Here is a 26,481-nt window from a genome sequence, read left to right on the forward strand (position 1 = left end):
AATGTGGCCTAGCCGGCCGGGCCAACCACCGTCTGCCATATCTTGTGCATCCGCGGCCTCTTCATCCTCTGTGACTGGGGGGACAGCAGTCACACCTGTTTTGGGGCGCAGACCTGCCACCTCTTTACCCGCAACAGCCAGCGTGATTGGCAGGTTATAATTTTCTTTGGAGGTGGTAACACCAGCTGTTGTTGAGCGCTGTCCGACATCGATAGCACCACCTTTGGATCAAGGCAACCTAACATGTCCACCTGCATCTTCCTCACAGACCGGCAGTTTGCCGGGGACACCCTTATCAACCCCGTCTAAGCACAACAGCCAGCCCTCGGTCCCTCAGATGTGGACAAGTAAAAGACCATTTCCTCCTAGCCATGAGAAAGCTAAGAGGTTGAATTTCACCATCTGCAAGCTCTTGGCTACAGAAATGCTGCCTTTCCGCCTGGTGGACACAGAGGATTTTCGAGACCTTATGTCCGTCGCAGTGCCCCAGTACCAGATGCCCAGTCGGCACTACTTCTCAAAGAAAGGTGTGCCTGCGCTTCACCAGCATGTCGCACACAACATCACCGCTTCTTTGAGAAACTCTGTGTGTGACAGGGTGCATTTCACCACAGACACTTGGATGAGTAGGCATGGACAGGGGCGTTACATGTCGCTGACTGGGCACTGGGTAACTATGGTGACAGCAGGACAAGGGGCTGCTGTCCAAGTCTTGCCGTCCCCACGAGTTGTGCGTCAATCCTCTTTATGTCAAAGTTCCTCCACTGCTTCTGCCTCCTCAACCTCCTCTCGGTCTTCCACCTGCACCCAAAGCCTGTCTGGTCATGCCACAAGCTTTCTAACTGCGCAGAAGGGATCCTGCACACCTCCTTACTATGCTGGCAGTAGGGCTCAACGTCATCAGGCAGTTTTTACTTTGAAATGTCTGGGAAATGTGAGTCACACAGCTGAGGAGTTGTGGTCAGCTCTGGAGAACCAATTTCATGAATGGTTGTCTCCACTGGACCTGAAACCAGGGAAGGCCGTGTGCGACAATGCTGCAAACCTGGGTGCGGCCCTTCGCCGGGGCAATGTCACACACGTGCCTTGTATGGCTCACATGTTGAAGCTGGTTGTCCAGCAATTTTTAGCCCACTATCACAGACTAGATGGCCTTCTGCAGAGGGCACGGTCGCTGTGTGCTCACCTCCGCCGTTCGTATCCCGCAGCTCAGCGACTTACATCTCTACAGAAGTCGTTGGGCCTGCCACTTCACCGGCTAAAATGCGATGTGCCTACCCGGTGGAATTCAACTCTGCACATGTTGCAGCGACTGTGGCAGCACCGACAAGCCCTGGTGCAATACGTTCTGACGTATAGCCTGGGCCAACGAGATCCAGAGGTGGGGCAAATCACGCTGGAGGAGTGGTCTCAGATCAGGGACCTATGCACCCTTCTGCACAGTTTTGAAATGGCGACGAAGATGTTTAGTGCTGACGATGCCATTATCAGCATGACTATTCCGGTGATTTACATGCTGGAGCACATGTTAAACAGAATTCGGAGTCAGGTGGTGGCACAAGAGGAGGTGGAGGAAGTAGAGGAGGAGGAGTTGTATGCGGAAGGGCTAACATCTGCAAGGTCCAGACGGTCGGCAGCGCCAAGGCGGCAGGCATGTGAGGGTGGGGGAGATGGTTTTACCAGGGCGCATGGTAGCAGCCAAACTAGTGAGGAAGGTGCATGAGCCCAGGAAGAAGTGGAGGACGAACTGATGGAAGACTCATCAGATGAGGGAGACCTTGATCACATTTCTGTTGTGCGAGGTTGGGGGGAGAGGACAGAGGAAGGAAGCATGATTGTTACCTCGCCACCAACACAACAGGGACTTGGTGCTCCTGGATGCGCAACACACATGAGTGCCTTCTTGCTGCACTACCTGCAACATGACCCTCGAATTGTGAGAATTAGAAATAATCCTGACTACTGGGTTGCCACACTGTTAGATCCCCGGTACAAAAGTAAATTTGCAGAAATTATTCCTGCCATAGAAAGGGATGCACGCATGCAGGAGTATCAGCAGAGACTGTTGCAGAATCTTACATGTGCTTTTACACAAAACACCAGTGGTGCACGTAGTGAATCTCACAGTTCCAACTTGCCAACCGTGGGACCGTCAAGTGTTCAGCACTCAAACCGTAACAGAACCACAGTATCTGCTGGTAACATCAATTTTGCGGAATCATTTCACCACTTTTTTAGCCCATCCTTTGCAAGGCCACAGGAGACAAGAAGTCTGACACATAGTCAACACCTTGAGACGATGGTACAGGAGTATCTCCAAGTAAACATTGAAGCCATGACTGTGTCACTGGACCCTTGCTCTTTTTGGGCTTCCAATCTGGATAAATGGCCGGAGCTAGCCACTTACGCCTTGGAGATCTTGTCATGCCCCGCAGCCAGCGTTCTGTCTGAACGTGTGTTCAGCGCTGCTGGTGGTGTGCTGACAGATAAGCGCACGCAGCTCTCCACTGATAATGTAGACAGACTCACGTTCATAAAGATGAACAAATCATGGATCCGAAACGACTTTTCTACCCCTGTGTCATCCTGGGGAGAGTAAAAGCTTGATGATTGGTTAAAATCACCCTACCAACCGTTTTAAGCTTTCAAATTACTAATCATGTTTATCTGTATCTTGGCTGGAAAATAATTTGGGCATTGTAGCAGTGTGCAGCACTGATTCTATTAGGCCATCTATAATAAGCTCCACCAGATTTAAAATTACTAATCATGTTTATCTGTATCTTGACTGGAAAATAATTTGGGCTTTGTAGCAGTGTGCAGCACTGATCCTATTAGGCCATCTATACTAAGCTCCACCAGATTTAAAATTAATAATAATTTTTAGCTGCATCTAGCCCGGAAAATAATTTTGGGGCTCCGAGATGCGCAAGACACATAAGTGCCTTCTTGCTGCACTACCTGCAACATGACCCTCATATTGTCAGAATTCGAAGTAATCATGACTACTGGGTTGCCACACTCTTAGATCCCCCAAACTTTTCGATCAACCTTTTCATTTTAATAAAGACCAAAAAAATGGTCATTTTTGAAATTATAAGCATTAGCAGGTTATTAGAAACTGAAATCAAACAGTTTTCAACTCAAAACTTTATTCCAGGTGATGTTACATTTTCACATAGGACCCCTTGTTCGAAAGGAGCTTCTGAACTCTCTCGTCCATTGAATTTGTCAGGTTTTGGATGGTTTCTGCTTCAATTGTTTTGCATGAGGACAGAATACCTTCCCAGAGCTGTTGCTTAGATGTGAACTGCCTCCCGCCATCATAGACACTCCTTTTGATGATGCTCCAGAGGTTCTGAATGGGGTAGAGGTCAGGGGAGCATGGGGGTCACACCATAAGTTTGTCCCCTTTTATGCCCATATCAGCCAGAGATGCAGATGTTTTATGTGCAGCATGAGATGGTGCATTATCATGCAAAAAAATGATCTTGCTTTGAAATACACGGTTCTTGTTCTTGACCCATGGCAGGAAGTGCTGTTTGAGAAAATCCACATACATTATGGAGTTCATCTTTAGCGCCTTCAGGGATCCTAAAGGGGCCGACAATCTCTCTCCCCATGATTCCAGCCCAAAACATTACTCCACCTCCTCCTTGTTGGCGCTGTAGCCGTGTTGGCGTGGGGTGTTCATCAACCAGCCATCCTCCACTCCATCCATCTGGACCATCGAGCGCTGCATGGCACTCATCCGTGAACAAAACAGTTTTGAAATCAGTCTTCATGTAATGTTTGGCCCACTGGAGCCGTTTCTGCTTGTGTGAAGTGGATAGAGGAGGTCGACAGGATGGCGTATGCACAGCTGCAAACCTCTGAAGGACCCTGCATCTTGTTGTTCGGGGGACGTTGGAGGCACCAGCAGCTTCAAAAACTTGTCTGCTGCTATGACAAGGCTTTTTTGCCGCTGCTCTTTTAACCTGACGTAATTGCCTGTAGGAAAGAGTCCTCAATTTGCCCTTATCAGCACGCACACGTGTGTACTGTGAATCAGCTACATACTTCTTGATTACCAAGACACTTCATCCTGATCATCGGACAATGCTGATTGTAGTCATGCCTTGACTTAAACACTCCACAATTTGTTGCTTCTCAGCAGCCGACACATCCTTTTTCTTTCCCATTTTGGCAGAAAATGTAGGCTGCTTAATAATGTGAGACAGCCTTCTTAAGTAGTCTTGCCTTTCATTGGACACACCTGCCAAACTAATTAGCACAGGTGTCTGCAATTGCTTACAGTGATATAAAGAGCCCTGACACACATCACCATCAATGAGTTTAACTGACAAACAATCAAATTCTTCCCTTATCACTCCTAAACACTTTTTGCATAATAATTTGGAACGCAGTGTACATGTGCTTTTCCACAAAACACCAGTGGTTCACGTAGTGAATCTTACAGTTCTAACTTCCAACCGTGGTCTGTATGGAGTTGTTCAATAAAGGGCCCAAAATTAAGATAACATAGATGGGAGAGGTCTCTATGAATAGGAATTCCTAAGTATTTGATACCCTGTGAGGGCCAGGCAAAGGGAAAGTTGGACTGGATGGAATCCTATATGGATTTGGGGAGGGAGACATCGAGGGCCTCAGACTTGGCTGCATTGATTTTAAAATTTGACCATGTAACAAAGTGATCTATTTCAGCCATAACAGCATGGATGGATATATGTGATTGAGTGATATATACTAGGACATCATCAGCAAATAGAGAGCACTTGTACTCAGTGCCTCCCACCTCAATCCACCTAATATTGGGGTTATGGCGAATTGATGAGAGCAGGTGCTCCGTCACTAGGATGTATAAGAGAGGGGACAGAGAACATCCCTGCCTTGTCCCATTGGTGATTGTGAAAGGTGATGAAAATGTTCTGACGCGCCCCCTGGGCCTTGGGACACCCGGAGCCGGACCCTTTTTGGTGGATGCTGGTGGTTGTAGTCTCCGTGGCGGCGACCCGGTTCCGTGGCTCAGGGTGGTCAAACCAGTGGCGGAACTATTTATGTGGTTTTGATGTTTAAATGTCCGACTACGCCACCCGAGATTGCGGTCAGAGTGAACCGCCGCTCCAGGGCAGACCGCTGAGGCTGGTGTTGTGGGTGCAGCAGAGCGTAGCATAACTCCCCACGGGAGGAGTATAGCCTCAGGGCAGTGTATGCGGAGGATGGGGGTGATGGTGCAGGGCAGCAGCAGTAATGACACGGAGTCAGTGATGCAGTCCAGGGCCTTTACTCACAGTTCTTATTATCCAGACCACGTCTGCAGGTAACGGCTGCCCACGTCGTACTGTGCTCACCAGGTGAGGGGCTCAGACAACTCCCAGATAACTTTGGAGCGCTTCACAGGACCCCCTTTGTGTGTCCTTTGTCTGGCCTTTCTTACCAACCCTTCTGTCCGGCTGCCTCGGGCCTCCTCTTGGTAAACTTGGCGCCAGTTTCCCTGACCCTATGTGCTGCCTTCCTAGCGGGTGTAGCGAGGGGCTGCGCCACATAAAATGTCACAGCCTCCGGTTTCTAGCTGAGGGTCGTTTCCTGCCTCCACTAGTTTCGGGGACCGGTCTCCCCCTTTGGCCTGACCCCTCCACGCAGGTGGATTCGGGCGTGCGGTGGCGACTCGCCCGTCCGCACCCCTGGGATCCCTTCATTCCTCGTTCCTGGAGCCTTCTCCGCTCCTCTTCCTTCCTTCTCCCTCTTCCAGGCCTGGGCCTCTGTTACTAGGCCCGCCTGCGGAGCAGAGCTCATGCAGAGCCCCTGCTCCCTGCCACTTCTGCTCAGACTTCTCTGCACTGAACTAAGATGGTGCCCACCTTTTATACTCCCTTCTCAATGCACCCAGGAACTGCTTCCTCCCTGCTCCTGCACTACAGGGTTCCCCTTCCTCAGTGTTCCCTCCCCCCACTCCAGCCAGGGACAGGGACTGTCGTGCCCATCTCAGAGGCATATTGGTCGCCCTGCCCCACGGCAATGTGGTGTAATGCATGCAGGTGTCGGGTCCTGATCCACACTCCATCCTTACCTGAGAGTGAGATATCACACCTGGGTGAGGTGCAATACCTCTGTAGCAACCGAGCCCTCAGGGTGCTACAGTTCCATTTATCTTCAGCCTTGGTGACGTATTGTGATACAGGGCCGTGATTTTGGCTATAAAAGGGTCCCCTAGACCCCTACCCCAAGCTTTTTAAGAGAATCATATATGGCGTGCCAGGAGACTCTATGGAATGCTTTCTCAGCATCCAATGAGAGTATCTAATTACAAATTTTTAACTGCATCTAGCCCAGGAAATACTTTGTGCCTAGTAGCAGTGTCTGCTAGTCAGCGGATTATCCCGGCTGTTAAGCAAGCTACACCACCTGTACTTTGGACACTTCATTTTTTCAAAGGAAATGCTTCGGGACCACGGGATACTCAGTGAAGAGCATCAGGAGGCACCCCAAGGCATAGGGGCTGGGACCGGCAGTAGGATGCCTTGCGGTGGACAGCCGAGCTCGATCCTTATAAAAGCTTTTTAACTGCAGCAGCTTTAGTGGACGCTACTGGAGCTGGAATTACGCGGCTGCTGGCATGAGACTTGCCCTCCAATAGATCCTTGTAAATGGATTTAAAGTGTATTCATTCAAATTAGAGAGACAATTTAAATTAAAAAGCTTAGAGCTGCCTCCACCACAGGGGGGCTCGCTCGACCCACCAGCGGACAGGCAACAGTATTGGGAGAGGGGGGCTGGCCGTCAGGGTTCACCGTGGCTCTGGCACAAACCCGGCGACACGGAGGTGGCACGGGCAGGAGCGGACTGAACGTGTCGGCTTCTCACTTTTTGGATTTTAGAAGGGCATGACATGCCTATATCTGTGTCTCCCCCTCTTTTTACTCCTCCACCTCTTTTCTTTTCGCATGACTATATGTACTTGTCACTTTTCCATGTGTTAGTTGTGTCTTCTGAGCAGTTTGTCAGCTTTTGGACACCTTTGAAGGTGTTTTCTATGTGTTTCTATGTGTTTTTGTTTGCCTGCCATTGGTTTTAACGGTGTTCGAAGGTGTTCGACGAACAGTTCGACGAACAGTTCGGCGAACACACGGGTGTTCGACGAACCGAACCGAACTCGAACACTACGGGGGTGGCTCAACACTATTAATTAGTTCCGTTTCCTCTAGGTCAAATGATGGATAGACCTGTACTCTCAATCCCCTAGGGATAATCTTTTGTTCACAGTAGTTTTGCAATGTGGTCCTGTTCCACCACATTTTAAGCTTTCTCTGAATTTCTGTTTTATATTGTAACATCAGATCCCTATTTTCCCTCATAAAATCCTGTGGAGCACCCGGAAGGCCCTGTTTAAACATATCCGATGCTTTAGATCTCCAGGCTGTCTCCCTGGCTTTCAGATCCATTTCAATTACAAGACCATCTGTTTGAAAACAGTAAACAATTAGTATATATCAAAAGGTCAACAATTACACCTCCCAATAGGGTATAAATCACACAAAAGCTCGGGCTACATAGGCCCGGCTTGAAGGAAGATTAAGTACAAATTCATTAAAATCAATTATTTTTATTTCAAAAAGTTTTTGTTTAAAACAATTTCCTTTAAAATAAAAAACAGGTGCCTTCAGATTTCAACAATACAAACCTTAATACTAGCTACAATTTCATGCCACAGTACATAGTATAGACATGCCTACAAGTCCATGGTGCCTATATTGCACTCCCCTTATGGCCATGGAGTGCTGTAAATAATTAGATCCACTCTACTCTAGTCTAAACATAAAGTGCAAGTGCATGAGAGAAACTTTTTCTGTATTTAAGAAAGGTTAACTATACTTGTAAGTATAAGTGCATTGATACAGTTACCCAATATGTGAGGGACATAAACAGCACCTAGTCAAGTTATCAATGGAGAGCTATATGCATAAAATCATGTTGGTCATGGGCATGAACTGAAAAATCATACTTACATGTGGACTATTGATAGCAGGATAAGGCTGTAGAGGTGTTTGAAGAAATTTACCCCGACGACGCTGTTTCGCCATATGGGTATTCAATGGGGGCATAAGTGTATGTACGCAGTGTCCCGTTTTATATATCCATCTCACCAGCTGGACGTAATTATTCTAGGTAAGCCAGAGTGGTTACGGCGCATGCGTAATTACTTGGAAGTTCCGTATGTATAACGGTGCCTTCCGACATCCTGCGTCTGACACGCATGCGGTGGAACGCATAGCGTGTCTACTGCGCAGGACCGGAAGTCCAACGGGTCCGTTCACACGCATGCGCACTCTCTGTTGTGGAATCCCCATACAGAAATAGCGGAGTTCGGAGGAGGCGTGCCAACCCCAAGGGGCATATAGACAACGCAGTGAAAACTAGCCTGTCAGTATTCTCCCAGACTACCCATATGATCATGATTACAGATGATAAAACCAAAAGGCGACAAGGAAGTGCACGAGTACTAGATGTAAGAATATGGAATGCTAGAAACTAGGATCCATTTAGTTTTAATAATATTTACAAATGGTGAAAACCCAGAGAAGAGAGTAAAAGTGCATAAGTGCTATGTGTAGAACAATACAGGGTGGAGACTAAAGTGTATGTGGATTAATGACAGTGCTAAAAAGTGTAGGATAAGAAAAATAATAAATAAAATATAAAATTACATTAGTGTACAGTGACAAATAGTGTGTAAATAGTAAGGCTGAATTATTAAAGTGACACTACACGTAAATAACAGATTATAATGCAGCAATAACCAACGTGAAAAGTTAATTATTGCTGACACCTTAATGGTGTAACTTAAATTTTCTTTATAGTCCATAGTTAACATTCTTTTTATCTCCTTTCGCTTCCTTCCTTTCCAATCAGGTCATCAATTGCACAATCCGGATTCCACAACCATCCCCCTTCAGGACTCCCCTCCAGGCAGAAGAGTCCCCCCGAACACCTCTCACGACATCCCAGCATCCAACAGTTTATCAGCAGGTAAGAACTAAAGGAACAAAACCATAATTAAAATCACTTAAAAAACGGACTTTTAAAAGAAGTGCCCCACAGAATATAAGGGAAAATGAAATGCCACCAAAAGTGCAATTTGTTTACTACTACCGGGATAGATGTTTGTATTTTTAGAGTGAGGAGTAATACTATTTACAAATACAGGGCTTACAGTGGATGCAGATAGTTCCCTCAATAAAACTATCCGATATCACAAGAAAGCGGAAAACCCAAACTGTTCATTTAAACCCTGGGGGGATATTGTGACAAGTCTATATATCCATTTGCTTTCAAGTTCTAGTTATCTGGCCTACACCAGACTCTTTTAAACAGATATATTTGTGTCTGAACAGTCAGCGAGACACTCACAATGTTTTTTTTTATGGAATAAAGGCAAAAAAGTGGATAACACAGAGATTTGAACCATGGAACTGCAAAACCACAGTTCTAGTTATCTGGCCTACACCATACTCTTTTAAACAGATATATTTGTGTCTGAACAGTCAGCGAGACACTCAAAATGTTTTTTTCATGGAAAAAAGGCAAAAATGTGGATAATACAGAGATTTGAACCGTGGAACTGCAAAACCACAGTTCTAGTTATCTGGCCTGCACCAAAATCTTTTAAACAGATATATTTGTGTCTGAACAGTCAGCGAGACACTCACAATGTTTTTTTTTATGGAATAAAGGCAAAAAAGTGGATAACACAGAGATTTGAACCATGGAACTGCAAAACCACAGTTCTAGTTATCTGGCCTACACCATACTCTTTTAAACAGATATATTTGTGTCTGAACAGTCAGCGAGACACTCAAAATGTTTTTTTCATGGAAAAAAGGCAAAAATGTGGATAATACAGAGATTTGAACCGTGGAACTGCAAAACCACAGTTCTAGTTATCTGGCCTACACCAGACTCTTTTAAACAGATATATTTGTGTCTGAATAGTCAGCGAGCCACTCAAAATGTTCTTTTTTTATGGAAAAAAGGCAAAAAACTGGATAATACAGAGATTTGAACAGTGGAACTGCAAAACAACAGTTCTAGTTATCTGGCCTACACCAGACTCTTTTAAACATATATATTTGTGTCTGAACTGTCAGGGAGACACTACTACTGTTTTTTTTTTTACAGAAAAAAAGGCCAAAAGCTGGATAATACTGAGATTTGAACCGTGGAACTGCAAAACCACTGTTCTAGCTATCTGGCCTGCACCAGAATCTTTTAAACAGATATATTTGTGTCTGAACAGTCAGTGAGACACTCAAAATGTTTTTTTTTATTGAATAAAGGCAAAAAAGTGGATAATACAGAGATTTGAACCATGGAAGAGGAAAACCATAGTTCTAGTTATCTGGCCTACACCAGACTCTTTTAAACAGATATATTTGTGTCTGAACAGTCAACGAGACACTCAAAATGTTTTTTTTTATGCAAAAAGGTGGATTGCACCCAGATTTGAACCGTGGAACTGCAAAACCACAGTTCTAATTATCTGGCCTACAGCAGAATCTTTTAAACAGATATATTTGTGTCTGAACAGTCAGCGAGACACTCAAAATGTTTTTTTTATGGAATAAAGTTAAAAATGTGGATAACACAGAGATTTGAACCGTGGAACTGCAAAACCACTGTTCTAGTTATCTGGCCTACACCAGAATCTTTTACACAGATATATTTGTGTCTGAACAGTCAGCGAGACACTGAAACTTTTTTTTTTATACAAAAAGGTGGATTACACCTTAATTTGAACTGTGGAAGAGGAAAACCACAGTTCTAGTTATCTGGCCTACACCAGAATCTTTTAAACAGATATATTTGTGTCTGAACAGTCAGCGAGCCACTCAAAATGTTTTTTTTTATGCAAAAAGGTGGATTACACCCAGATTTGAACCATGGAAGAGGAAAAACACAGTTCTAGTTATCTGGCCTACATCAGACTCTTTTAAACAGATATATTTGTGTCTTAACTGTCAGGGAGACACTATTACTGTTTTTTTTTTACAGAAAAAAAGGCCAAAAGCTGGATAATACTGAGATTTGAACCGTGGAACTGCAAAACCACAGTTCTAGTTATCTGGCCTGCACCAGAATCTTTTAAACAGATATATTTGTTTCTGAACAGTCAGTGAGACACTCATAATGTTTTTTTTTATTGAATAAAGGCAAAAAAGTGGATAATGCAGAGATTTGAACCGTGGAAGAGTAAAACCATAGTTCTAGTTATCTGGCCTACACCAGACTCTTTTAAACAGATATTTTTGTGTCTGAACACTGACAAACACACTCAATTTTTTTTTTGGGGGGGGGGGGGGAATACCAAAAGGTTAATAAGACGGGTATTTGTATAGTCTGACTGATGAAAAAAAAAGGATTTTTCCAGGCCCCTGAGACCTGGGGCTAAGTTTAGCAATTTGAAAAGCAGCTCACAGGACTGTAATGCAGTGTTTGTTAGTATAACCACTGCGTCTCCTATACAGCCTGCCTGATATCTGGGATGGATATTAGTCCTGAGAATGACTGTTTGTTTGATTTGGCAGGCTTTAGAGACCCTACACTACCTATTTCGCAGAATAAATCTCTCCCTAGCTCAGCAGCACTCTCCCTACACCGCCTGATCCAGAGCAACTATGTCCAAGATGGCGGCACCCGGTTTTAAATCCTCAAGGTGACGCTGTGCGGCCAGCCAATCACTGTAATGCCCACAACCAACATGGCTGCGGCATTACAGTGACTGGCTGGCAATCCCTGCATGTTCATTGGCTCTGTAAAGAGCGCCAAACGTGCAGGGTGGAGACCCATGCTCCCGCCCGAGTAACCTGGAAATGCTTGGTGCTCGCCGAACATCCCGAGTAGTGAGATGCTCGGGCGAGTACTGAGCAGTGCCGAGCATGCTCGCTCAACACTAGTAGTAACGAGTTTGACTCCGTGGGAGTTTTCCAAAAACAGGCAGCAATGGATGTCACTGAGTGAAAATTGCAAATTTGCCATTGTATTGCCCATACATTGTAGTGCTTAGTATGTTGTAGTGTCCAGTATGTTCTATACATTGTGCCCAGATTGTGCTTTCTCGAGACGCACACCCCTTAAATTAAGTGGGCTCTCATCGCTGCAGACATGCAAAACATATGGATGCTAAATGTGGTATAGACACACTGTGGGTCTCACCTGGAAGGGGGGGAGTTTTTGATTCTGGAGAGCAGATTTTGCTGGATTTCTTTTATTTTGGGGTGCGGAGGAACCATAGCGCTTTTCCAGAGCCTTTTTTTCTACCAGTAATTTGGAAGACCCCTATATTTCCATTGAGACATGATGGACCTGAGTGGGGACTTGATTTTTTTGTAGACTGAGTTGAAGCTTTTATTGGGAACATTTTACATAACATTTTGGATCACATTTATCCTGCACTCTATGCTGAGCACTTACATTGGGGTTTCCATCTAAATCCAAATTACATGATTCAGATGGAAACGCTGAGGGATCCATTCACTATAATGAGACACCAGAGTTAATTTGGACTCCATTTGGCTTCTGTTCAGTGGTGTCCTTCTTTGCAGATGTACACAAAACCGTGGCTGACAACACTTTTGTGTATGCCTAAAAATACACTTAAAAAGATGGACACTGCCGAATCATAGGCCAGAGAGAGGCCAAAGTGACTTCAACTGCCTCATCATCTTCTGTCGGAGGTTGCATCAGAATTATGTAATTTCAGAGATTTACATGAAAATTCCGCTGTAAGTGATGAGTGTAGAGCGCAGGATAAATGCTGGCCGAACCTTACTGCAATCTTTGAGAGGCATAATATATAACTGCAGGTCAAGAATTGTTTTTATTTATTTTTTACATCGCTTACTTTGAAGTATAAGTGATTAGACGGCTTTATTCTTCAGCTCAGTATAATTACAGCAGTAATACACAGTGTGTAGAATTATAAGGCAAGTTGTATTTTAGAGGATTATTTTTATTATTGATCAACAACTATGTACTCAATCAACCCAAAAGACTCATAAATATCCAAGCTTAATATTTTTGGAAGTTGGAGTGTTTTTTTTTAGTCTGACTGAGGAAAAAAAAAAAAAAAGAGGATGTAGATGAAAAAAAAAGGATTTTTCCAGGCCCCTGAGACCTGGGGCTAAGTCTAGCAATTTGAAAAGCAGCACACAGAACTTTAATGCAGTGTTTGTTGGTATAACCACTGCGTCTCCTATACAGCCTGCCTGATATCTGGGATGGATATTAGTCCTGAGAATGACTGTTTGTTTGATTTGGCAGGCTTTAGAGACCCTACACTACCTATTTCGCAGTTTAAATCTCTCCCTAGCTCAGCAGCACTCTCCCTACACCGCCTGATCCGGAGCAACTGTGTCCAAGATGGCGGTGCCCGGTTTTAAATCCTCGAGGCGACGCTGTGCGGCCAGCCAATCACTGTAATGCCCACAACCAACATGGCTGCGGCATTACAGTGACTGGCTGGCAATTCCTGCATGTTCATTGGCTCTGTAAAGAGCGCCAAACGTGCAGGGTGGAGACCCAAGCTCCCGCCCGAGTAACCTGGAAATGCTTGGTGCTCGCCGAACATCCCGAGTAGTGAGATGCTCAAGCGAGTACTGAGCAGTGTCGAGCATGCTTGCTCAACACTAGTAGTGACGAGTTTGACTCCGTGGGAGTTTTCCAAAAACAGGCAGCAATGGATGTCACTGAGTGAAAATTGCAAATTTGCCATTGTATTGCCCATACATTGTAGTGCTTAGTATGTTGTAGTGTCCAGTATGTTCTATACATTGTGCCCAGATTGTGCTTTCTCGAGACGCACACCCCTTAAATTAAGTGGGCTCTCATCGCTGCAGACATGCAAAACATATGGATGCTAAATGTGGTATAGACACACTGTGGGTCTCACCTGGAAGGGGGGGAGTTTTTGATTCTGGAGAGCAGATTTTGCCGGATTTCTTTTATTTTGGGGTGGGGAGGAACCATAGCGCTTTTCCAGAGCCTTTTTTTCTACCAGTAATTTGGAAGACCCCTATATTTCCATTGAGACATGATGGACCTGAGTGGGGACTTGATTTTTTTGTAGACTGAGTTGAAGCTTTTATTGGGAACATTTTACATAACATTTTGAATCACATTTATCCTGCACTCTATGCTGAGCACTTACATTGGGGTTTTCATCTAAATCCAAATTACATGATTCAGATGGAAACGCTGAGGGATCCATTCACTATAATGAGACACCAGAGTTAATTTGGACTCCATTTGGCTTCTGTTCAGTGGTGTCCTTCTTTGCAGATGTACACAAAACTGTGGCTGACAACACTTTTGTGTATGCCTAAAAATACACTTAAAAAGATGGACACTGCCGAATCATAGGCCAGAGAGAGTCCAAAGTGACTTCATCTGCCTCATCATCTTCTGTCGGAGGTTGCATCAGAATTATGTATTTCAGAGATTTACATGAAAATTCCGCTGTAAGTGATGAGTGTAGACCACAGGATAAATGCGGGCCGAACCTTACTGCGATCTTTGAGAGGCATAATATATAACTGCAGGTCAAGAATTGTTTTTATTTATTTTTTACATCGCTTACTTTGAAGTATAAGTGATTAGACGGCTTTAATCTTCAGGTCAGTATGATTAAAGCAGTAATACACAGTGTGCAGAATTATTAGGCAAGTTGTATTTTAGAGGATTATTTTTATTATTGATCAACGACTATGTTCTCAATCAACCCAAAAGACTCATCAATATACAAGCTTAATATTTTTGGAAGTTGGAGTGTTTTTTTTTTAGATTTGGCTATCTTAGGAGGATATCTGTTTGTGCAGGTAACTATTACTGTGCAGAATTATTAGGCAACTTAATGAAAACCAAATATAATCCCATCTCACTTGCTTATTTTCACCAGGTAAACCAATATCAGTGCACAAAATTTAGAAATAAACATTTCTGACATGCAAAAAAAAAAACCAAAAAAATTAGTGATCAATATAGCCACCTTTCTTTATGATGACACTCAACAGCCTTCCATCCATAGATTCTGTCAGTTGCTTGATCTATTTTCGATCAACATTGCGTGCAGCAGCCACCACAGCCTCCCAGACACTGTTCCGAGAGGTGTACTGTTTTCCCTCCATGTAGATCTCACATTTTATGATGGACCACAGGTTCTCTATGGGGTTCAGATCAGGTGAACAAGGGGGCCATGTCATTATTTTTTCTTCTTTTAGACCTTTACTGGCCAGCCACTCTGTGGAGTAGTTGGATGCTTGTGATGGAGCATTGTCCTGCATGAAAATCATGTTTTTCTTGAACGATACCGACTTCTTCCTGTACCACTGCTTGAAGAAGTTGTCTTCCAGAAACTGGCAGTAGGTCTGGGAGTTGAGCTTCACTCCATCCTCAACTTGAAAAGGTCCCACAAGTTCATCTTTTATGATACCAGCCCATACCAGTACCCCACCTCCACCTTGCTGGCATCTGAGTCGGATTGGAGCTCTCTGCCCTTTACTGATCAAGCCTCTGGCCCATCCATCTGGCCCATCAAGAGTCACTCTCATTTCATCAGTCCATAAAACCTTTAAAAAATCAGTCTTAAGATATTTCTTGGCCCATTCTTGACGTTTTATCTTATGTTTCTTGTTCAAAGGTGGTCGTTTTTTCAGCCTTCCTTACCTTGGCCATGTCCCTGAGTATCGCACATCTTGTGCTTTTTGATACTCCAGTAACGTTGCAGCTCTGAAATATGGCAAAACTGGTGGCAAATGGCATCTTGGCAGCTTCACGCTTGATTTTCCTCATTTCATGGGCAGTTATTTTGCGCCTTTTTTGGCCAACACGCTTCTTGCGACCCTGTTGGCTAGTTTGCCATGAAACGCTTGATTTTTCGGTGATCACGCTTCAAAAGTTTGGAAATTTCAAGACTGCTGGATCCCTCTGCAAGACATCTCACAATTTTGGACTTCTCAGAGCCCGTCAAATTTCTCTTCTGACCCATTTTGCCAAAGGAAAGGAAGCTGCCTAATAATTAAGCAAACCTTATATTGGGTCATTAGTCAACACCCCTCCTCATTACAGAGATGCACATCACCAGATTTACTTAATTGGTAGTTGGCTCTCAAGCCTATGCAGCTTGGAGGAGGACAACATGTATAAAAAGTATCATGTGATCAAAATACTCATTTGCCTAATAATTCTGCACACAGTGTAGATTTATATTGTTTTTTTATGTTTGGCTCACACACTAAAAAACAAATTGTTTTTGCAAAAAATATTGCCATATTTTGAAAGCTCTATTTTTTCTATCTTTCTGCTGACAGAGTCATGTGAGAGCTTGTGTCTTCTGGGATGAGTTTAAATTTTGATTGGTACCATTTTTGGGCACATAACATTTTTTGATCGCTTTCTATTCCAGTTTTTGGGAGGTAGAATGAGTAAAAACCAGCAATTCAGAAATGTTTTTTTATGCCATTCACAGTGATACCACATTTATATATATTTTTTTATGTTTTGACACTTTTACATAATAAAAACAATTTTACAGAAAAATAATTGTTTTTGTATCGCTGTATTCTGAGGCTATAAGTTTTTTATTTCCCTGCTGATGGAGACAGCGATGGTGGCTTATTTTTTGCAGGACAAGATGATGTTTTCAGAGATACCTTTTTTATTTACATCTGCCTTTTTGATTGCATTTTATTCCAGCATAGTTTTTGCCATTTTTTATTTATTTATTTTTTTTTATGCAATGCATTATCCCTGCCAGTATAAAAACATCCTTTAGAACATGCTCCTGGCATGGTCTAACAGGCCACCATAGATGGCAAACCTGAAGGTCATCATTTGACCTCTGGTGCAATGACTACCATTAGCAGCCCACATTTACGTTATTGGAGTGCCGATCACGTGAGACAGGGAGCCTCCTCCCTCGCCAAGCCTTCTATATGTGGTATTCACTACTGATCATTGCACTTAGGGGGTTAAACAGATGGAGCAGTGTGAGCTCGGGTATCACTTAATATCAGCTCCTGGCAGTTGCCCACATGTACAGTGTCCATTTTAGGACATGATCAGATATCAAAATCAAACATCAGAATGTCAGTTTGAGGCTAAATACCCTGTCTGAGAACTGATTTTGATAAGTGATTCTGACAAGTGATTCTGACAAGTGATTCTGACAAGTGATTTTGACGAGTGATTTTGATGAGTGATACTGACAAGTGATTCTGACAAGTGATTTTGACAAGTGATTTTGATGAGTGATTCTGACAAGTGATTTTGATGAGTGATTTTGATGAGTGATTCTGACAAATGATTCTGACAAGTGATTTTGACAAGCAATTTTGATGAGTGATTCTGACAAGTGATTCTGACGAGTGATTTTGACGAGTGATTTTGATGAGTGATTCTGACAAGTGATTTTGATGAGTGATTCTGATAAGTGATTCTGACAAGTGATTTTGACAAGCGATTTTGATGAGTGATTCTGACAAGTGATTCTGACAAGTGATTTTGACAAGTGATTCTGACAAGTGATTTTGACAAGTGATTTTGATGAGTGATTCTGACAAGTGATTCTGACAAGTGATTTTGACTAGTGATTCTGACAAGTGATTTTGACAATTGATTTTGACGAGTGATTTTGATGAGCGATTCTGACAAGTGATTTTTACAACTGTAATAATAAAAAAAAAAAAGTAACTGTTCGCTGATGGGACTTGAACCCAAAATTCTGTGTCCCAAAGCCAGTGCTTGTCAGAATCACTTGTCAGAATCACTCATCAAAATCACTCGTCAAAATCACTTGTCAGAATCACTTATCAAAATCAGTTCTCAGACAGGGTATTTAGCCTCAAACTGACATCATTCTGATGTTTGATTTTGATATCTGATCATGTCCTAAAATGGACACTGTACACATGATTGCTATGACGTAACTGTATGTTATTTTGTTGGAAACCCTTCCCGATCATGATGTACAGTTACATCAAATGTCATGAAGAAGTTAAGCATCTGCAACTGACTGCTATATTCCTCCAGTGTCAGAGCACAGGTGCAGACAGGAGACAGAGTTCACTCTGGATCTTAGAGACAAGTCAATCAATATGAGGTAAGTTTTTATTATGCAAATTTGATGGCATGACAGAGCACTAAAGCATAGCCCATGCCTTCATTTGCATGTCAAATAAAAGTTGAGTTTTAAGTAACTATAAAATTAAGCTATACTTGCCCAATATTATTTAAATATGGCCTTGGTCCCCTATATAAATATTTAAGCAGTTAAAATTGCATTTTTGGGTTGAGAGACTCCTTTTAAGCCTCATAATTATGTAGTTTTCTCTTTAAAATAAATGTAAAAAAATACATGTCTTTACAGAGTAGGATGGGATCAGAAAATCTAGGTACACACAAGGATCACACTTTAATTTACAAGCATAAACAAGCCTTGAATTCAGAATTTGGGTTTAGTTGCAAAGTCTGCAATGAGTGGTTTAATATTACCCTTGCATGCTGGCACTGTGGGAAAAGATAATAGTATTATAAAAGTTGCTGTTAAGGTGCTGTTGCTGCTGTATATCACAAATGTAATAATTCACAATTATTTATAATTAATTATACTCAATGTGGCGAATTGGTGCTGGACTGGAGCAGATATTTCATTTCATATATATTCAGTTCTGTCTAGGGATAGCACACGTGCTGTGTCACGCAAGCAATATATTTTAAGTGCAATAGTTTAAAATGCTTTTAGCAGTTATATATGACAGTTGGACAGGGCAGGAGACAGGTAAGGTGCATAAGATATTCATACAAAAATGCTTCTTGATCAGTTGTACTGCATTATGCATTGGTGATATCACTCTGTTTCTTATATGTTTTAACTTCTGCTTTCTCACAATTCGCCCACCCTTTAACACATTCTGTGCACTCTCTCCATATCCACCCCTCCCTTCTCCCCTCTCCCATGTATAACTCTGAGGCTCTACTGACATTTCTCATCCACTCCAAACCATCCACTACCTCCATACAGCACTCAAAACGTTCATACAAATCATTCCACCACCTGCTCTCTCTCTTTTTTCTCCTTCTCCTAGTCACTGGCGACATCTCCCCCAACCCTGGGCCTCCCTCCACTAGTATACATAACTCTCTTCCAGCTGCATATAGAAACCCTGCTAATCTTATTAACATTCAGTGCATGCCTTCTACTATCGCTTTCCATTGTGCTCTCTGGAATGCATGGTCAGTGTGTAACAAACTAACTTACATTCAAGATGTTTTCCTCTCTAATTCCCTTAACCTTCTGGCTATTACAGAAGCCTGGATTCAGCAGTCAGCCACCACCACCGCTGCTGCTCACTCGTTTGGTGGGCTGAAATTTTCACATACTGCCAGACCTGAGAACAGACAGGGTGGAGGTGTTGGGTTGCTCTTTTCATCACAATGTGCTTTCCAGGTCATCCCCCCTTTTCCCTCACTTATGTTTGCTTCCTTTGAAGTCCACACCATCAGACTCTTCAAACCATTCTCCCTGCGAGTGGGGGTTGTGTATCGCCCTCCAGGCTCCTTCCACCAGTTCCTGGATTACTTTGCCACCTGGCTTCCTCACTTTCTATCCTGCGATATCCCCACTCTCATCATGGGAGACTTTAACATCTCCATCAATGATTCCCTCTCCCAATCTGTCTCTTATCTACTTTCTCTAACCTCTTTATTCGGCCTTTCACAGTTACTAACTCTCCTACACATGAAGATGGGAATATTTTGGACCTGGTCTTCTCCCGTCCCTGCTCGCTGCATGACTTTACTAATTCCCCACTCTCGGACCACAACCTTCTTTCCTTCTCTGTCAAAAATGGTCTCACCCGGGACACCCCCACTTACCACACTTATAAGAATACACGTACCATTAATACCCAGCAGCTTATGGACAATCTACACACATCTTTAGCCCCCATCTCCCCCCTCTCCTGTCCAGACTTAGCATTATCACACTACACTAATGCACTGAAGAGTGCCCTAGATGAAGCAGCAACTTCTATAACTCCCAAGCAGCATGCTCTTAAAGAAGAAGTTACAGGTCTGTGAGAGCCAGAAATCTTGCTTGTTTGTAATGGACCAAATACTTATTTTCCACCAAAATGTGAAAAAAAATCTTTCCAAATCAGACAATGTGATTTTCAGGATTTGTTTTCTCATTTTGTCTCTCATAGTTGAGGTCTACCTATGATGTCAATTACAGGCCTCTCTCATCTTTTTAAGTGGCAGAACTTGCGCAATTGGTGGCTAACTAAATACTTTTTTTCCCCATTGTATCACATTGCCACAATGTGAATCAGGCTATGGCAAAACACATTTTTCTACTTATATCTATGGGGATGTATGTGTTCTTCATGTAAGCACAAGAATGTCATGTATGATGGCATTGTATGGATACTACTATACTGTACCATACATTTGGCCAGGCAATGTGAACTGAGGTCTAAGATGGTAGACATGCAAGAAATAGGAGCATGTTCACACTAGCAAAAAAGAAACAAAACCTACAAAAGACAAAAGACAAAAATATATCTCATACCCTACCATCATTATATATAAATGTAAAGCAAAGTTGCATAATAAATATAGGGTACTTAGTGAACTATTTTTGATCAAAAAAAGTATACAAGCCGTCCCACCAGCGGCAAGGTGACCCTAAATTGGGACGGTACCTATACTGCCTATATTAAAAACCTTACTGTATATCAAAGTTGAAGCAATGCATATAAAAGGGTAGACAAATAGGACCGGGTCCCAACTCCAGACCACCCAGGCCCGTGGTAAGCTACATATATACCAGTCAGCTCAACAAAGGGGATGCCACACCCTTAAATTGCACAGAATGCAAACAAGACAAAAAACCAGGCAATGTGAACTGAGGTCTAAGATGGTAGACATGCAAGAAATAGGAGCATGTTCACACTAGCAAAAAAGAAACAAAACCTACAAAAGACAAAAGACAAAAATATATCTCATACCCTACCATCATTATATATAAATGTAAAGCAAAGTTGCATAATAAATATAGGGTACTTAGTGAACTATTTTTGATCAAAAAAAGTATACAAGCCGTCCCACCAGCGGCAAGGTGACCCTAAATTGGGACGGTACCTATACTGCCTATATTAAAAACCTTACTGTATATCAAAGTTGAAGCAATGCATATAAAAGGGTAGACAAATAGGACCGGGTCCCAACTCCAGACCACCCAGGCCCGTGGTAAGCTACATATATACCAGTCAGCTCAACAAAGGGGATGCCACACCCTTAAATTGCACAGAATGCAAACAAGACAAAAAACCAGGCAATGTGAACTGAGGTCTAAGATGGTAGACATGCAAGAAATAGGAGCATGTTCACACTAGCAAAAAAGAAACAAAACCTACAAAAGACAAAAGACAAAAATATATCTCACACCCTACCATGATTATATATAAATGTAAAGCAAAGTTGCATAATAAATATAGGGTACTTAGTGAACTATTTTTGATCAAAAAAAGTATACAAGCCGTCCCACCAGCGGCAAGGTGACCCTAAATTGGGACGATACCTATACTGCCTATATTAAAAACCTTACTGTATATCAAAGTTGAAGAAATGCATATAAAAGGGTAGACAAATAGGACCGGGTCCCAACTCCAGACCACCCAGGCCCGTGGTAAGCTACATATATACCAGTCAGCTCAACAAAGGGGATGCCACACCCTTAAATTGCACAGAATGCAAACAAGACAAAAAACCAGGCAATGTGAACTGAGGTCTAAGATGGTAGACATGCAAGAAATAGGAGCATGTTCACACTAGCAAAAAAGAAACAAAACCTACAAAAGACAAAAGACAAAAATATATCTCATACCCTACCATCATTATATATAAATGTAAAGCAAAGTTGCATAATAAATATAGGGTACTTAGTGAACTATTTTTGATCAAAAAAAGTATACAAGCCGTCCCACCAGCGGCAAGGTGACCCTAAATTGGGACGGTACCTATACTGCCTATATTAAAAACCTTACTGTATATCAAAGTTGAAGCAATGCATATAAAAGGGTAGACAAATAGGACCGGGTCCCAACTCCAGACCACCCAGGCCCGTGGTAAGCTACATATATACCAGTCAGCTCAACAAAGGGGATGCCACACCCTTAAATTGCACAGAATGCAAACAAGACAAAAAACCAGGCAATGTGAACTGAGGTCTAAGATGGTAGACATGCAAGAAATAGGAGCATGTTCACACTAGCAAAAAAGAAACAAAACCTACAAAAGACAAAAGACAAAAATATATCTCATACCCTACCATCATTATATATAAATGTAAAGCAAAGTTGCATAATAAATATAGGGTACTTAGTGAACTATTTTTGATCAAAAAAAGTATACAAGCCGTCCCACCAGCGGCAAGGTGACCCTAAATTGGGACGGTACCTATACTGCCTATATTAAAAACCTTACTGTATATCAAAGTTGAAGCAATGCATATAAAAGGGTAGATAAATAGGACCGGGTCCCAACTCCAGACCACCCAGGCCCGTGGTAAGCTACATATATACCAGTCAGCTCAACAAAGGGGATGCCACACCCTTAAATTGCACAGAATGCAAACAAGACAAAAAAACAGGCAATGTGAACTGAGGTCTAAGATGGTAGACATGCAAGAAATAGGAGCATGTTCACACTAGCAAAAAAGAAACAAAACTTACAAAAGACAAAAGACAAAAATATATCTCATACCCTACCATCATTATATATAAATGTAAAGCAAAGTTGCATAATAAATATAGGGTACTTAGTGAACTATTTTTGATCAAAAAAAGTATACAAGCCGTCCCACCAGCGGCAAGGTGACCCTAAATTGGGACGGTACCTATACTGCCTATATTAAAAACCTTACTGTATATCAAAGTTGAAGCAATGCATATAAAAGGGTAGACAAATAGGACCGGGTCCCAACTCCAGACCACCCAGGCCCGTGGTAAGCTACATATATACCAGTCAGCTCAACAAAGGGGATGCCACACCCTTAAATTGCACAGAATGCAAACAAGACAAAAAACCAGGCAATGTGAACTGAGGTCTAAGATGGTAGACATGCAATAAATAGGAGCATGTTCACACTAGCAAAAAAGAAACAAAACCTACAAAAGACAAAAGACAAAAATATATCTCATACCCTACCATCATTATATATAAATGTAAAGCAAAGTTGCATAATAAATATAGGGTACTTAGTGAACTATTTTTGATCAAAAAAAGTATACAAGCCGTCCCACCAGCGGCAAGGTGACCCTAAATTGGGACGGTACCTATACTGCCTATATTAAAAACCTTACTGTATATCAAAGTTGAAGCAATGCATATAAAAGGGTAGAAAAATAGGACCGGGTCCCAACTCCAGACCACCCAGGCCCGTGGTAAGCTACATATATACCAGTCAGCTCAACAAAGGGGATGCCACACCCTTAAATTGCACAGAATGCAAACAAGACAAAAAACCAGGCAATGTGAACTGAGGTCTAAGATGGTAGACATGCAAGAAATAGGAGCATGTTCACACTAGCAAGAAAGAAACAAAACCTACAAAAGACAAAAGACAAAAATATATCTCATACCCTACCATGATTATATATAAATGTAAAGCAAAGTTGCATAATAAATATAGGGTACTTAGTGAACTATTTTTGATCAAAAAAAGTATACAAGCCGTCCCACCAGCGGCAAGGTGACCCTAAATTGGGACGGTACCTATACTGCCTATATTAAAAACCTTACTGTATATCAAAGTTGAAGCAATGCATATAAAAGGGTAGACAAATAGGACCGGGTCCCAACTCCAGACCACCCAGGCCCGTGGTAAGCTACATATATACCAGTTAGCTCAACAAAGGGGATGCCACACCCTTAAATTGCACAGAATGCAAACAAGACAAAAAACCAGGCAATGTGAACTGAGGTCTAAGATGGTAGACATGCAAGAAATAGGAGCATGTTCACACTAGCAAAAAAGAAACAAAACCTACAAAAGACAAAAGACAAAAATATATCTCATACCCTACCATCATTATATATAAATGTAAAGCAAAGTTGCATAATAAATATAGGGTACTTAGTGAACTATTTTTGATCAAAAAAAGTATACAAGCCGTCCCACCAGCGGCAAGGTGACCCTAAATTGGGACGGTACCTATACTGCCTATATTAAAAACCTTACTGTATATCAAAGTTGAAGCAATGCATATAAAAGGGTAGACAAATAGGACCGGGTCCCAACTCCAGACCACCCAGGCCCGTGGTAAGCTACATATATACCAGTCAGCTCAACAAAGGGGATGCCACACCCTTAAATTGCACAGAATGCAAACAAGACAAAAAACCAGGCAATGTGAACTGAGGTCTAAGATGGTAGACATGCAAGAAATAGGAGCATGTTCACACTAGCAAAAAAGAAACAAAACCTACAAAAGACAAAAGACAAAAATATATCTCATACCCTACCATCATTATATATAAATGTAAAGCAAAGTTGCATAATAAATATAGGGTACTTAGTGAACTATTTTTGATCAAAAAAAGTATACAAGCCGTCCCACCAGCGGCAAGGTGACCCTAAATTGGGACGGTACTTATACTGCCTATATTAAAAACCTTACTGTATATCAAAGTTGAAGCAATGCATATAAAAGGGTAGACAAATAGGACCGGGTCCCAACTCCAGACCACTCAGGCCCGTGGTAAGCTACATATATACCAGTCAGCTCAACAAAGGGGATGCCACACCCTTAAATTGCACAGAATGCAAACAAGACAAAAAACCAGGCAATGTGAACTGAGGTCTAAGATGGTAGACATGCAAGAAATAGGAGCATGTTCACACTAGCAAAAAAGAAACAAAACCTACAAAAGACAAAAGACAAAAATATATCTCATACCCTACCATCATTATATATAAATGTAAAGCAAAGTTGCATAATAAATATAGGGTACTTAGTGAACTATTTTTGATCAAAAAAAGTATACAAGCCGTCCCACCAGCGGCAAGGTGACCCTAAATTGGGACGGTACCTATACTGCCTATATTAAAAACCTTACTGTATATCAAAGTTGAAGCAATGCATATAAAAGGGTAGACAAATAGGACCGGGTCCCAACTCCAGACCACCCAGGCCCGTGGTAAGCTACATATATACCAGTCAGCTCAACAAAGGGGATGCCACACCCTTAAATTGCACAGAATGCAAACAAGACAAAAAAACAGGCAATGTGAACTGAGGTCTAAGATGGTAGACATGCAAGAAATAGGAGCATGTTCACACTAGCAAAAGAGAAACAAAACCTACAAAAGACAAAAGACAAAAATATATCTCATACCCTACCATCATTATATATAAATGTAAAGCAAAGTTGCATAATAAATATAGGGTACTTAGTGAACTATTTTTGATCAAAAAAAGTATACAAGCCGTCCCACCAGCGGCAAGGTGACCCTAAATTGGGACGGTACCTATACTGCCTATATTAAAAACCTTACTGTATATCAAAGTTGAAGCAATGCATATAAAAGGGTAGACAAATAGGACCGGGTCCCAACTCCAGACCACCCAGGCCCGTGGTAAGCTACATATATACCAGTCAGCTCAACAAAGGGGATGCCACACCCTTAAATTGCACAGAATGCAAACAAGACAAAAAACCAGGCAATGTGAACTGAGGTCTAAGATGGTAGACATGCAAGAAATAGGAGCATGTTCACACTAGCAAAAAAGAAACAAAACCTACAAAAGACAAAAGACAAAAATATATCTCATACCCTACCATCATTATATATAAATGTAAAGCAAAGTTGCATAATAAATATAGGGTACTTAGTGAACTATTTTTGATCAAAAAAAGTATACAAGCCGTCCCACCAGCGGCAAGGTGACCCTAAATTGCATGTCTACCATCTTAGACCTCAGTTCACATTGCCTGGTTTTTTGTCTTGTTTGCATTCTGTGCAATTTAAGGGTGTGGCATCCCCTTTGTTGAGCTGACTGGTATATATGTAGCTTACCACGGGCCTGGGTGGTCTGGAGTTGGGACCCGGTCCTATTTGTCTACCCTTTTATATGCATTGCTTCAACTTTGATATACAGTAAGGTTTTTAATATAGGCAGTATAGGTACCGTCCCAATTTAGGGTCACCTTGCCGCTGGTGGGACGGCTTGTATACTTTTTTTGATCAAAAATAGTTCACTAAGTACCCTATATTTATTATGCAACTTTGCTTTACATTTATATATAATGATGGTAGGGTATGAGATATATTTTTGTCTTTTGTCTTTTGTAGGTTTTGTACCATACATTTGCAGTTCTTCCATGTAAAATTAAGTGATGTATCAATATTACTATTAATATTGTCAA

Source organism: Phyllobates terribilis, unplaced genomic scaffold, assembly GCF_046119375.1.
Source record: "Phyllobates terribilis strain yellow unplaced genomic scaffold, ASM4611937v1 Scaffold_3__8_contigs__length_932513732, whole genome shotgun sequence".
Lineage (NCBI taxonomy): Eukaryota > Metazoa > Chordata > Amphibia > Anura > Dendrobatidae > Phyllobates > Phyllobates terribilis.